Below are 13,894 nucleotides of genomic sequence, written 5' to 3' on the forward strand. Positions count from 1 at the left end.
GGGACACAGAACAAAAGAGGGAGGGACACTAAAGCCACACAATCACCTGTAAAAGCCTTCACAAGAAGAAAGAAGGTCAAAACCCTAGTTTCAACACTGGGTGTGTAACACCCCCAAATCCGGGGTCGGGGATCCGGGTTATCACGAGTTCCATTTCCCTTAATAACACCCAATCTTAATAAATAATCAACGACTCTGTACTGTGACCCCACAATAAACACACACACTGCACGTTATAGTCTCAGAGATGAACATCCAAAAATAATCACAAGTCATTTTATTCCACAATTATCTGCCAATACACCTTAAAAGGTTTTCTGAATAAATTTACATTTTCTTTGCCATTATTACAATTCATAAATATACATAAATCTGGTACATCAAAAGTTGAAGCCTAGCCTATTGGTAGTTCCTACCTCAGCTACAGCGACATCAATGCCTATAGGAAGCTGCGGAACGTTTCCTATCCGCTCGCGAATTGGGAGCTTGGTCCTGTTCGTCTTGTCTATCTGATGTTGTGTGATAAAAGAAGAAAGCAAGGGTGAGCAACAGGCCCACCAAAATAATATATATAATGATTAATAGTATATGAGCCTTCTCATAGTACTCATGAAAGTCTTGGTCAAAAGAAATGAACCAAGTTGATATCTTAATGCGATGAAGTCGCAAAATATTCAGTATATATATACATATATACTTTTCAAAATATTGGAAGTCCTCTTCCATGCATAATACACACAGAGTTCCAGTGTATAACTGTATAAAAAATATCGTTGCAAGGTGATCTCATATATCTAACCTTGTCTCAATGTTTTTCCGAAAATCTTAGTCATGCATAAGATAATCATTTACTAGATATAAGTTTAAAAGATGAAGTTACAAGATACTCCAATATACTTATATCTTTTCCGAATACTACTTGAACTACCACCGTTCAATGTATAATTAGTTCATCCCATAGATTAAGTTACAAGACAAAACTTGTATAGAATCAATCTTTAAAATATCATCAAAATAAAATGAAGTTACGAGATACTTCTTTTGATGCAAACATCATTTTGAAAACTCGACCCTGCCAACACTCAACAATCGCCCAACCGTAGCCTTTCTATCGAAGTGCTCTGGGTAGTGTTGCAGAAATATCCAATTGGATGATGAACTCATTACGGGAGTTTGTCGCGCCAGGAAGACCATTTACGATGATCAGTCGTAGTAGTGCAACCCCACCATTTTCTACATGTAGAGGAGAACCTGTCGGATTTACTTGTCAACCGAACACTGAACTCCTAAGGAATGGACCGCCTTAGCGGAACTTCCAGGCCATTTGGGCCAATATAATAAGGCTGGGCCGGCGCTACTCGACCACTTACGCCACTCCTAGTTCAGATGAAATCCATGACTCTGAAACGTAAAGCTCGTCCCCACTTTCCCCAAGTAGAAACTTGTTGATACGGCTCCACCAAGAAGTCGTATCTAGTTGGAAAGGAAAACTCACCGATATTTCCCAGGCGATGCCTGTTAATGGATTAACTTGTTCCAAGAATTTTACTTCCCGAGTGTTGGGTAAGTAATCAAAATTCTTTTATCAAGACAGCAACCTTGTTGCGAATATAAAACACACCACAGAGCCGGATCCCTCAGGTTTTGAGCGAGTATTTAAATCCCCTTCGAAAGGAGGATCTTAAATATAAAAATGAGTTTTGGGATCCGCTCAAACTTTTTAAAAATCATTTTGAAGACTCGCAAAACATTTTTAAGAATGTTCGGGGTGATGCTGATTTAATAAAATAAATCAATCCCAATATATAAAAAAAATATCTGAATATTATTATTTAAATAATATTCCCATAAAGAATAATCTTTATAAAAATAATTGAAGTAGATGCTTTAAAACTCATACTTGAAATGAGTATTAAATAACCAAAGATATACTTATACGAAAGTACTATCTTTATTTGAATATCAAAAATAAGTTTGATTATCGACCCCTTATTCTTTAATAAAATAAAAAATATATTTCAGTAAATAATCGGAGTCATAGGTCCTCAAATGAATATTCAAATAATATTCAATTAATAAAATAAGCTGAGTCATAAGCCCTCGAATGAATATTCGAAATAATATTCAATAAATAAAATAAGCTGAGTCATAAGCCCTCGAATGAATATTCGAAATAATATTCAATAAATAAAATAAGTTGAGTCATAAGCCCTCGAATGAATATTCGAAATAATATTCATTAAATAATATAAAGTTATCGAATAAACCTTATTCGATTAATAGTTTTGAAAACTATAACCATATATATATATAAATATATATATACAAAATCTACTCGGGATCCTCGACTCCCGGTTTTAGAAAATATTTTCACCTTTGGGTCCCTATACTAAGGGTATATGCAAATTACCGCTATTTTCTAGCATAGGTATTATCAACTGAACCAACAGATATATAAGGCAAAAATACGAAACAGGCATGCATATATACCATATTACATGCTACAATATATCGCAAGAATTTGCTAATTACCATTATGCATCTATCACAAGATAATGCATATACAAGTGTATACATCACAACAACAGTATAACGGATAGAAAACTTGCCTGAGCGACTGGGGGTTACAATGGCTCGGGATGAGTCTGGTAACCTATAAACAACAAGTAAGTTGGAATTAAACCAAAGTCACTTGTAAATCTATACTTTAACCAACTTAGACTCTAACGCTCGTTTTGCGCTTACTGATTCTCTTAAGTCACTCGAGTACTCTCGGCTCCACCATTTTTAATAAATTAACCATTAAGGGTTTTAAGGCGATTCTTTCGCGAGCACCTTACCAACTGCCTAATCCACTTTACAGAAATGTTTCATACCCCAAATAGTCATTTAAAGTCCTTAACCAATGTTTCAAAGTAAGGCGAGGGGTAATGGTTCGTTCGCGAAACGTCGTTACTTAAAACGGCCGTTTCTCCTAAACCGTACATCAGAATCAAACGAACCACATATCAAAACGAAGCTCGTAACATGAACTATCTAAAAATGGCAATGGTCAAAACCTGGCAGTGAGTTCAAGGGTTCTGATGTTATGAACAAAAGCAGTCTAAAGTAAATCGGATATTATGACGGTTATGTTTACGCGATTTCCCAAATTTATACCATTCCAAATCCACCACAATTCAACCCCAATTCACAACCCAATCAAAACTCCATCCCAACTACATCATAACAGCCCCAACAACTCAACATTAACAATTTATACTTATTCCCCACATGAACTAAAAGCTTTACTTAAGTTCTTTAACTAATTATCAAGATTTACAACTCCAAAAACACCACAAAACCAACTAATCTCTACAAACTCAACCAAACTTTAAACAAACAAGCATCATGCTTCACATATACTATATCAATCATATTCATTCCTAATTACTCAAAACTAAAGCTAGGGTTTGGAGTTTATACCTTCCTTGGAGAGTGGAGAATCAAGAGAATGGCTTGGAATCACTCCTAAAGTCCTTATCCAAGCTTAATCTAAACAAAACTTCAAGAACACAATTTTTAGTTCTTGAAAAACACTATTCACCAAGAACTTTGATGAATTGATTAGCTATGTTAAACATGGAATCTTGAGCTTAAACTTATGGCTCATCTTAGTTATGAATTATGGAAGCTAAAGAAACAAACCTCTTGAATTATGAAGGTGTGTAGCTTGATTTTTTGAAATTTCCTCCTTGATTTATGAAGAAAAGCCGAGAGCAAGATGAAGAAAAGAAGTGTTTTGTGTTTTGTTTGGTGAAAAATGAAATGTTTGGCTTGGTTGGTTGAATTTTGATTTGTTTTAGGTTAATTACCTAATTAACCCTGTCTTTGTGTGGTTATAAACCAACCATATCTCCTTCCTCCCTATGTCATGCTTATGTCATCATGTGATATCATCCTCCCCTCTTTGTCCTCTTCTCATTGGTTGGATGACATCATCCCCTCTAATCTCTTTGATTAACTTCCTAATTATTTGCCTAATGACCGCTGATCTGTTATACGGTTCGCTTAACTTTCGTTTTCGTTTATCGTTTGAGGGATCATACCCGGGATCTTATTACTTAGGTTCCCTTAACATTTCTCAATACATTATATTCCTTTTTATGATCCTCTATTAAAATCCTTGAAGTTAAATCCTTTTTATCTTGTTACCTTATACTCAATTCTTTCTGTATCTAGTGGATTTCTGGGAAAAATCAAAAGGTTCAAATTTCAATTCTGACGAACTTTACATACACTTATATACCCTATAGAGTACCAATAAAATCTCAGAACATCCATAACAGAACCCCTACATAGTGTGGCATGAAAAGTTTTCTCATTAAGCATAATCTGCAAAATCACTATTCATAAGGGTTTCAAAAATTTCTAAAAATTGGGGTTATTACAGGGTGCACACACTGCATAGATACAATCACTTGTATCTATGCCTTCACAAATTCAGCTTGATGTGACTCCAACAAATATGGAGTCACAGCCCCATTCTCTCAAAATTGACACACACCAACCACCAAATTCTCCATCACCATATCTGGATGTGGACATGATTTTCACATCAATTCCTGATTCTCCCTCTTTACAACTCAGGGAGGAGCCCCACTCAAGTACTGGTGATCATCATCTTTTAGATGATTTGTTGGATCATCAGCCAATTCTTTCAGACTTAGTTGAAGAATCTGTATCACTTTATTTAAAAACAATCCACACAGATTCAACAATTATGTCACTTTCAATTTCTACTTCTTTTCCTTCTTCAACGGATATCCCACATCCGTTGACAAGTGGTTGTTCTTCAACGGATAAGCTTAACAGCAGTTATCCGTTGATACCATCAGTTTCAACTTCAACGGATATTCTTTATCCGTTGATGGTCTCTACACAAACAACTGAATTAACTCCAAGTGTAGAAGACATGGTTACTGTACAATCACTTCTAGGGTTGAGGGAAGGAAATGAAAACTTGAGTGAGAGGCTGGGTTGCTCCCAGGCAAAAGGAGAGCTTGAGAGTATAAATATGCATGCTATTTCTTCCAGCATGGCAAAAGAAAGTGAGAGGAGTACCAGCTTAGTAGGTGAAGGTGAGGGTGTGAGGAGTGTGAGCCAGGGGGAGCCCCTGATGCAAGAAAAGAGATAAATTGAGAGAAAAACAGGTACAAGAGATATAAGGGTGGATCCAGACATTGCTAGTGAGTCAATGATTGTGGATGATGCTGACAAGGAAAGATAATTTCAGCAACATTACAGAGCTGAAATTGATAACATTTCCTTGGATGCTGACACTTTTACTCATCCTGTGTCAGCCTATCAACTGTTGGCTACTCAGGGCAATGAGGAGGCAGAAAAGACTCTAAACCTAGTACATACTTCAGAATCTCTACAAAGGGATAAAGTTGTTGTCAATATGATGCCTTCTACAGCTGGAGAGCCATATGAAGAATTTGGAGTAAATTCTAATAATGATGACTTTGGTTCTTTTGATGGAAGCATGAGCTTAGGGGGAGATGAAGGCCCAAGCTCTATTCCAGAGTTACCTGAATGGGCATTGACAAAGGAGTCTACACCAGGGCATTTCACTGTATCCTTGGTCAAACAAGTCAGGGCTATCCAAAAGGCAATTCAGGAAACTTCCAATGCTGGTACCAAGGCCATTCTCCAAGCACTAAGTGTGGATGAACTCAAAAAGGATATAGCAGACTTAAAGTCCTACACTACTGAGAAACTGGATGCAGTTATGCCCTTTGGTACTATGCAGGAACTATTACTGAGACTGAGAAGGGAATCAGATGCTGAAAAGAAGATGGCCAAACTGGAGCAAAGTGTTCAACTTATTGAGAACTCTATGGTGACCATTCTTCAAAATCAACAGTCTCAGACAAGTCTTCTAATGCAACTGGCTAAAGCACAGGGCTTGACCCCTCTCCTTGATGATAACAAAAAGGGGGAGAATAAAAGGGAAGGGGAGCCATCTACACAAATTCAAATATCTAAAGTGCTAGTTCCTGCCATCACTACTTCTCCAACACTTCAAATCAAAGGAAAGCTTGATGGAATTGACTTAATCCAGATAGCAGCAGCTGAGATGAAGGTGAAAGAGCAATGGAGGAAAATTGATGATAAGATACAACAAGTGTTTGGCTCTACAACTACAAAATCTTTATCTGTGAAACATAGCACAAAAGTTGAGCCAGTCATTATGAAGCAAAAGCCAGTAAGGAGGAATAAGGTTGGAGAAACTTCTTCAAGGAACCTGAAGCCCATGGTACTCAAGCCAACCACCAGATTCAACAAGGACTCTACAAAGAACCCTCTAAATTTTGCTCAACTAAAAGAAGTGGATTTTCCTCTTCCAAAGCCTGATGAAGATGAAGTTTTGGGTGGTAATATCATAAAGCACAAAAAGACCAAGGATGCAGTGGAAATAATGAATATGTCCATTATCTATAGAGAGGGAAAGAGAATCTGTATGATTCAAGGACATCCCAAATTCTCAATAGCCAAGAAGGAATAGATCATGAGGTTAAAGGAAGAAGCTAAAAAGTTGAAAGCTGACAAAAGAGCACATGCAAAGGCTGAAAAACAGCTAAAGTCAAATCAACTTGAAGAAGAGAAGAAAGAGATTGAAGAAAAGAGTGAAAACAAGACTGAAAACATAAATGTGGATATGGGGAATATGCTTGGTGAAAGTGTGGAGGAAAGAAGTGAGGAAAGAAAGGAATGGCAGAAAGGGAACAGAAGGAAGGCCAAGGTAAAAAGGAAGAGTGAAGATAACACTGAAGAAATTCAATCAAAATCTAAACCACTACCTTCCATTCCTGAACCTTTTGTTGTTGATCCTAGTATCAATATCCATGATGAACCAATCATCCCTAAAGAGGAACCTATTAATTGGGACACCATCAAATTGCCTACCTTCTTAACCACTCCTCCACTACCAAAGAAACAAAAAGGACAAATCAGAAAATCCATACCTCCCCTAACCTCAAAGAAATTCACTCAGAAACAAAAGCCTAAGCCTAAGCAACAAATCTCAAAGGATGATTATGTTCACATTTGTGATATAAAATAACATACAGATATTGAACTCTACCTGGATGAGCTGGAGGAAGTAAGGGGAATAGATGCCTACCGACAGCTACCAGAAAGGCTAGTGTTCAAGTATAAAGGAAGTGTGGAAAGGACTTGGCCTCTTCAAAGAATTCTAAATGAGGGCTATTCTACCTTGGTTAGAGTCTATTTAGCTATTAAAAGGGACACTGGTTTTACCAGGATTGCCAAGACTGAGATTCTCAACAAGATTGCCAACATAAGGAAGACTTGGGGGGAGTCGAATTCCTTGCCTAGAACAATACTCATCCCAGAGCGTGGAATTAAAATTCATAAATCACCTCATTGGTTGATGGAGTTCAGAGACAATAAAGGAGTCAGAAGATTTTTCAGACTTGAAGACCAGCTCAAGATTGCCAGTAATGAAACTCTCAAGGACATGCAATCTAAGTTGGATATCAGTGACGAAGATGAGGCTGAATTCTACAGACAACCCCAATTCCAAGTAGAGGAAAATGACAGGAGGCTAGGAAAGAAAACAAGGGAACAAAGGAAAAGAAGATGATTTGCTCAGGCTAGAGGAGCACCCTTGGAAACTCTGTAAATCTTCAACTCTATCTCAGTACAAACATTTTTACAGCACTTTCGAATTTCTACTTAGTTTCAACTCATATATTTGTTTAGTGTTTTGTTATCATCAAGTTAACCCTGAATTTATGCCTAAAATTCTAGTAGACATAAATAGGGGGAGATTGTTAGGAATATATGTGTATTAGTTTGATGATAAGTTAAACAAAATACTTAAGTAGAAAACTAGTGTTTGTAGCCTCAACGGATAAGACCACTTTGGCTATCCGTTGATGGAGTAGCTTTACTTAGAAATAAGTTTATTATTGTAGCACATTTCAGTCTTTGTAATTGAGTCATAATTCTTAAAAGTTGTAGGAAATTATAAGTCATGTTGACTACTAGTGGATATGCAAATAGGAGGGCTAATTGTAAATATTTCATGCCTTATAATTTTGTATAAATGAAGTAGTATCAACTGGTAAATTAAAGGCCTTCAATGGATGAGAAACAAAGCTTCAACGGCAGGTCTCTAAAGCTTCAACGGATGTCACTAAAGCTTCAACGCATAACATCCCTCAACGGTTAAGAGCATCAACGGATAAAGCCATCAACGGATGAAAGCTTCAATGGATGCACAGTTCCATAGCAGTTGATAGTGACAATTCATAAGTTGACAAAGGCACATGGGTTGACAGAGATAATTGGAATGTGGTAGACTCTTGGAGGAATCAAGAAAAAGCAGCATTTCCATTCTGGTGCAAACAAGGAAGTATTCAAAGATTCACAGATTATCTTAGATTGCATTGGATAGAGAAATGAAGAAGAAATATATGAGGGATTACTTTATAATTGTATTTTATCTTTGCCTTCACTTGTAAAAATTTGGTGATATATAAACCAAGTTGCAGCTAGTAATTAGGTGTGAATTTTCAAGAGCTGTTTAGAAAAATTCAGAGAGAAAATCATCTAGTTTGTACTAGGAAGCAGCTGTGAACAATTCTTTGTATCACAGATTTACTGAAATACACATCTCTGGTGGAACAACAAATCCACCAAAAAGTTTTAAAAGCTTATGTGTTCTTTATATTTGTGTTTTTGAATATACATCTGTCTGCACTTGCTTAAAGCAATTCACACACGTCTGTTCATTATACACTTAGCCTTTGAAACTACTCAAAACTTTAAAAAGTTTTGAGATTTATATTCAACCCCCCTTCTGTAAATCTCATTATTAGTTCCTTGGGAATAACAACATCCTCCCCAATGCCTCATTGATATATAATAGAATGATCAACCAACTGCAAGGACATATATGTAGGGATTCGATCAGGTAAATCCAACTTCTTAAAGACAGACAAAGGCATCAGATTGATGCTAGTTCCCAAATCACATAAACACTTGTCGAACGACAAGTTTCCAATAGTGCAAGAAATAATGAAGCTTCCAGGATCTTTAAGCTTCAGAGGTAACTTCTGTTACAGCATATCACTGTATTCCTCCATAAGAGCAACGGTCTCTAAGTCATCGAGCTTCACTTTCTTAGAGATAATACCTTTCATTAACTTCACATAGCTAGGCATCTGGTTAAAAGCTTCGGCGAAAGGTATGTTGATATGAAGTTTCTTGAACACCTCCAGAAACTTAGCAAATTGCTTATCTAACTTTTGCTTATGCAGCCTCTTGGGAAAAGGAGGTGGAGGATAGACCTGTTTCTCTCCTGTATTACCCTCAGGAGGAGTGTCTTCTACAATTTTCTTCCTTGATTCCACTTCTGCTTCCTTCTGCACATCTTCTTCAGCCACAACTTCATCTTCTAGAACTTGAAATTTTTTCGGGTGTGCAACCTTCCCAGACCTCAATGTAATTTCCTTAACCTGCTCTTTTGCTTCCTTTTTGCCTGAAACTTCTGTGTCACTAGGGAGTGTACCAGGTTGTCAATTCAGTAAGGCATTGACAATCCGCCCAATTTGATTCTCCAAGGTCTTAATAGAAACCGCTTGGCTCTTGCAGATGAGCCTCAACTCCTCCAATTCAGATTTTTCATTAGATTGTTGAAGTTGGAGTTGTTGTCTTGGTGCATATTACGGTTGCTGAAATCCAGGAGGGTTGAATTGCTTTGTTGCATACTGCTGATAAGGATGTTGCACCGCATTCTGAGTGTTGCTCCAGCTGAAGTTAGGATGATTGCGGTTCTTGGGATGCTAGGTGGCTGGAACTGATTGTTGCGACCTCTGAAAGTTGCTCATGAACTGAGCTGATTCACTAGAAATAGAACACTGCTCCGTATCATGCACACTAGCACAGAGCTCACAAACACTAGTGATCTGATTAACCCCGTAATTAGCCAAAAAATCCACCTTCATTGTTAAAGCCTTAAGCTGGGCAGCTATAGCAGTAGCTGCATCTACCTCCAAAATTCCTGCTACTTGCCTTGAGGTAGTCTCTGAGGAGGGTTCTGGTATTCATTAGCAGCCATCGGTTTAATCAACTCATAAGCTTCATCATAGCTCTTAGCCCATAAGGCTCCACCTGGATGTTGCATCAAGCATGGGTCTAGACTGTGCTCCAAAGCCATTATAAAAGCAGTTGATAATCATCCAGTCAGGCATCCCATGATGAGGACACTTTCTAAGCATCTCCTTATAACGATCCCAAGCCTCACATAAAGACTATCCTAATTGCTGCGTAAATTGAGTAAGAGCATTTCTGATTGCAGTTGTCTTTGCCATAAGGAAGAATTTAGTAAGAAACGTTTGAGCAAAATCTTCCCAAGTAGTAATAGAGCCTGGTGGTAGAGAATGCAACCAACACTTAGCTTTATCCCTCAGAGAGAATAGGAAAAGCCTCAGCTTAACAGCATCTTCTGAAACATTGTTGAATTTGAAAGTATCGTACATCTCGATGAAATCTCTAATATACATCCAGCCACTTTAGAATTTCTTTCTTCACCACTTCTTTAATGATAGGATTCAGTCTTTGTTGTTGCTCAATAGTTGGCTTGCTACCTTCCTCTAGCAGAATTTTACGCATGCAATACGAAGGGCTGATCCCTTTTATGTCTACTATAGTCCATCTGATGGCCGATTTGAATTCTCTCAAGATCCTCAAGAGCTTGTCCTCATCACTACCTGAAAGGTCAGATGCAATAATAACAGGAAAAGTAGATGCATCACCTAAAAAAGCATACCTTAAGTGTTCAGGTAATGGTTTAAGCTCCAAAGTAGGTGCTTTCTCAATAGATGGTTTGAGTTTTCCCTCAGCATTCTTGAGATCAGTAGTACCAAGAGATTCAAATGGCATGTCTAGCTTTCACCTCCAAGGAGAAGCATTTAGATATTGTAGTTGCTCATTGCCTTCCTCATCTTCACTGTCAAATTCCCCCACTAAGGCTTTTTCTAAGGCATCAGACCTTAGCACATGATCAAGTTCTAAAGTTACCGCAGAATTAATCAAATCCACCTTGAAGCACTCCTCATCTTCTGTAGGGAATTTCATCACATTGAATACATTGAATGTCACATCCTGATCTTGCACCCTCATAGTAAGTTCACCTTTTTGCACATCTATCAAGGTACGGCCTGTAGCCAAAAAATGTCTTCCCAAGATTATGGGAATCTTCTTATCTTCCTCGAAATCCAGAATGACAAAGTCTACAGGGAAGATGAGCTTATCCACCTTTACTAACACATCCTCCACGATGCCTCGTGGGTATGTAATAGAATGATCAGCCAATTGTAGAGACATGTAGGTGGGCTTTGGATCAGGAAAATTCAGCTTTTTAAAGATAGACAACGGCATCATATTGATGCTTGCTCCCAAATCGTAAAGGCACTTATCGAATGATAACTTTCCAATGGTGCAAGGAATGGTGAAGCTACCTGGATCTTTAAGCTTTGAAGGTAATTTTTGTTGCAGCACAGCACTGTACTCTTCCGTTAAAGTAACGGTATCAAGATCATCCAATTTCACCTTCCTTGAAAAAATACCCTTCATGAATTTCGCATAACTAGGCATTTTCTCCAGAGCCTCAGCGAAAGGTATGTTGATGTGAAGTTTCTTGAACACCTCCAGAAACTTACAAAATTGCTAATCCAGCTTTTGTTTTTGCAATCTCTTAGGAAAAGGTGGTAGAGGATAGAGCTGTTTTTCCCCTGTATTACTCTCAAGCAGAGTGTGTTCAACAGTAGTCTTCCTTGGTTCCGCCTCTTTCTCCTTTTGCCTTTTTTCTTCATCTACAACTTCAGCTTCTCCATCTTTTGCTTTTTCAGCATCAACAAATTTTCCAGACCTTAAGGTAATAGCTTTGACTTGCTCTTTAGCTTCCTTCCTGTCTGGCACTTCAGTATCACTTGGAAGTGTGCCAGGTTGACGATTGAGCACGGCATTGGCTATTTGACCGATTTGATTCTCCAAGGTCTTGATAGAAACAACCTGACTTTTGCACAACAGCTTTAGCTCCTCAAAATCAGCACTAGAAGGTGGAGCAGCACCTCCTTGTTAAGGATATGATTGCCTTTGAGCATATTGTTGAGGTTGCGGGAATCCAGGTGGATTAAACTGTTTACTTATAGCTTGCTGATATGGTTGCTGAACAGCATTCTGAGTATTGCTCCAGCTAAAATTGGGATGATTTCTGTTATTAAGATGATAAGTAGCTGGCACAGACTGCTGCGGTCGCTGTTAATGAAACGCCGATAAAAACCCGCATGACCAACAAAACTACCGATTCCTTTCACAGAAATAGGTGGTGGAAGATTTTCAATGACTCCCACCTTGGCTTTGTCCACCTCAAGACCCTTGCTAGAGACCTTATGCCCAAGAATAATTCCTTCACGCACCATAAAGTGACATTTTTCCCAATTGAGCACCAAATTAGTTTTCACACACCTTTTGAGCACCGCACGAAGATTATTCAAACATTCATCATACGAATGTCCAAAGACGGAGAAGTCGTCCATGAACACTTCGACATTATTTCCAATCATATCAGAGAATATAGCCATCATACATCTCTAAAAAGTGGCAGGTGCGCCAAATAAGCCAAACAAAACTCTACGAAAAGCGAACGTGCCAAATGGACAAGTGAAGGTAGTCTTTTCTTGATCCTCTGGTGCAATGTAAATCTGATTATACCCCGAATAGCCATCCAGAAGACAATAATACTCATCGCCGGCCAACCTGTCCAGCATCTGATCAATAAATGGAAGAGGTAAGTGATCCTTTCTCGTGGCCTTGTTCAACTTTCTGTAATCCATGCATACCCTCCATCCTGTGACTGTTCGAGTGGGGATGAGCTCGTTCTTCTCATTTTCTACCACAGTAATATCTCCTTTCTTAGGTACACATTGTACGGGGTTTACCCAAGAACTGTCAGAAATAGGATATATGATTCCTGCATCCAACCACTTCAGAATTTCTTTCTTCACCACTTCTTTCATGATAGGATTAAGTCGTCGCTATTCCTCAACAGTTGGCTTACTACCTTCTTCTAATAGAATTTTATGCATGCAGTACGAAGGGCTGATCCCTTTGATATCTGCTATAGTCCATCCAATTGCCAATTTGAATTCTCTCAAAATCCTCAAGAGCTTGTCATCCTCACTACCTGAAAGGTCAGATGCAATAATAACAGGTAAAGTAGATGCATCACCTAAAAATGCATACTGTAAGTATTCAGGCAATGGTTTAAGCTCCAAAGTAGGTGCTTCCTCAATAGATGGTTTGAGCTTTTCTTCAGCATTTTGGAGGTCAGAAGTACCAAGAGATTCAAAGTGGCATGTCTAGCTTTCGCCTCCAAGGAGAAGCATTTAGATATTGTAGTTGCTCATTGCCATCCTCATCATCACTGTCAAACTCCCCCACTAAGGCTTTCTCTAATGCATCAGACATTAGCATATGATCAAGTTCTGAAGTTACCGCAGAATCAATTAAATCCACCTTTAAGCACTCCTCGTATTCTGTAGGGAATTTCATCGCTTTGAATACATTGAATGTCACATCCTGATCCTGCACCCTCATAGTAAGTTCACCTTTCTGCACATCTATCAAGGTACGGCCTGTAGCCAAGAAAGGTCTTCCCAAGATTATGGGGATGTTCTTATCTTCCTCGAAATCCAAAATGACAAAGTCTGCAGGGAAGAAGAGCTTATCCACCTTTACTAACACGTCCTCCACTATGTCTCGTGGATATGTAATAGAACGATCAGCCAATTGTAGAGACATGTAGGTGGGCTTTGGA

General features: G+C 38.3%; 1 non-coding gene across 1 annotated transcript; it reads left to right on the forward strand.

Annotated features, from left to right (window-relative positions):
* The first annotated feature begins 10,263 nt into the window (after positions 1-10,263).
* LOC141715302 (small nucleolar RNA R71) lies at positions 10,264-10,370 on the forward strand. Its single transcript, XR_012572069.1, has one exon. It is a non-coding gene; the product is annotated as a small nucleolar RNA R71 (small nucleolar RNA).
* Positions 10,371-13,894: the final 3,524 nt, after the last annotated feature.

The sequence above is a fragment of the Apium graveolens genome, chromosome 3, assembly GCF_009905375.1.
Source record: "Apium graveolens cultivar Ventura chromosome 3, ASM990537v1, whole genome shotgun sequence".
NCBI classification, from domain to species: domain Eukaryota; kingdom Viridiplantae; phylum Streptophyta; class Magnoliopsida; order Apiales; family Apiaceae; genus Apium; species Apium graveolens.